This window comes from Aedes aegypti, chromosome 1 (genome assembly GCF_002204515.2).
Source record: "Aedes aegypti strain LVP_AGWG chromosome 1, AaegL5.0 Primary Assembly, whole genome shotgun sequence".
In the NCBI taxonomy this organism is placed as follows: Eukaryota; Metazoa; Arthropoda; class Insecta; order Diptera; family Culicidae; genus Aedes; species Aedes aegypti.
In genome coordinates, this window is record NC_035107.1 from 162,215,765 (window position 1) to 162,217,380 (window position 1,616).

The window sequence follows — 1,616 nt, forward strand, 5'->3', positions numbered from 1 at the left end:
CCATATTCAACCAATCACTTATATGACGGTAGCGCCTCCCGGTGGTCGGTATAGCAACCACCATTCTTCTATCTCAAAGCAATCTCTGAACTCACTTACTTCTTAACTCAGTTCTTCTAACTGATGAGTATCCTGTAACGGATTACGTATTGTGAGTAACAATCTATTATATAAGTCTAACAAAGAATCAAACATTCTGGTCATCAGCCTTTTCGAGTCGAGCAGTGATCAAAAGCGGACGTAGTCCCAGTAGTGGAAATTATAAGATCTTTTTTAGTGGTTACAAGCTGTTTGAAATCACCAAGTGAGTTAGAGGCCTACATATATGCCTTTGCAAATTAATTCTTATTAAATGATCATTTTAGAAAAAGTCGGAAAAATTATAAGAAAAGTGTGGAAGTTTTTAGTAGGCCCAAGTGCAAGGGAACAGGCATTCCCATGTGAGTGATGTAACTCGGCCATGATGATGGCATTGATTTTAATTCTTTGTGTGTCCTTTGTAGATCTTAGTTTAAGATAGTTGCTGTCGTCAAATCAGCAAGACCAAGTATCTTCTGCTCGAGGCTCAGGTAATTGTTGTAATTCGTTGTGTGTCCTGTGGAGAAGTTGTGTTGTCCATGTTCTCATTAGATGCTAATCCACACGTGTGTGCTCTTTTTTCTTTATTCGTGAAGGAACCGAATCCTTCACGCGAAGGTGTTCCTGCCGGGTTCTAGAACCGGAAGTAGGTTGTAGGGGGATTCGACCATTACGAGTCTTCTGGGTGGATCCGGAAGCTTGGCGGCTTGTAGGCTATAGGCCTCGTCGTCCGGCCAGTGACCCATCGTCGCACCTACGGACCTGGGAGCATTCCACGACTCCCGAGAATTGCGCACTGGAAGCCAAATCATCAGTGGCATTCTCAAATCGATAGCCTCGAGACAGTTGGCGGTTCGAAATCCAACCGAACTCGCATTCAAGAAGCGCATTAGCCAGGACACGCACCACTCACAGCATCGGAGAAGCACCAATCCATTCGCCCTCATCGTCGTCGTCGTTGTCGTCGACCGCTCGCTACAGCAACCAACAGTAGTCTAGGCTGGCCCACCGTTACATCCATCGTTGGACATCGCCTGAGCTTGAGCCGAGCCAGAAAGATCAAGGTCAGATTAGATAAGCTAGATATAAGTAGGACAGTCCGTATGTGTACCCTCGGACTTAGTTTTAGCACGGCCGTGCGCAAGTAAAATTCCTATTGGAATCCAGATAGGAGAAAAAGGCAAAACCGAAAAATACAATTCTTGTCTGAACGTTTGCTAGTTTGCCCTAGATGAAGAAAGGTTGTTGATGGGAATTGATTCGATTTTGATGTTTTTTGGGTTTGCTTAAAAATTTAGCGTGTGGGGTCAGAGTTGTGGTGAGATTGATCGGGTTCGAATTTTGATCTTTTTCGGGTTTGATGGACTCGCCCTGAGTCTCGCTGGGCATGGATATTGCTGCTTCACATGCAGACGATTGAATCGTCTGCTTGGCGCAAAAGTGAAGTTAGTTAAGTAGAGAGAAACCAGATTCGATTCCATTCAAAAATTAAACCGTTACAATCTATACATGTTTACATATTTTTGCTTGGATATACA

The 1,616-nt window shown here is 44.0% G+C and overlaps 1 long non-coding RNA gene across 1 annotated transcript; it reads left to right on the forward strand.

Annotated features, from left to right (window-relative positions):
- The first annotated feature begins 376 nt into the window (after window positions 1-376).
- LOC110674540 lies at window positions 377-830 on the forward strand. The gene is made up of 3 exons (XR_002498966.1): window positions 377-440; window positions 504-569; window positions 675-830. It is a non-coding gene; the product is annotated as an uncharacterized LOC110674540 (long non-coding RNA).
- The last annotated feature ends 786 nt before the right edge of the window (window positions 831-1,616 follow it).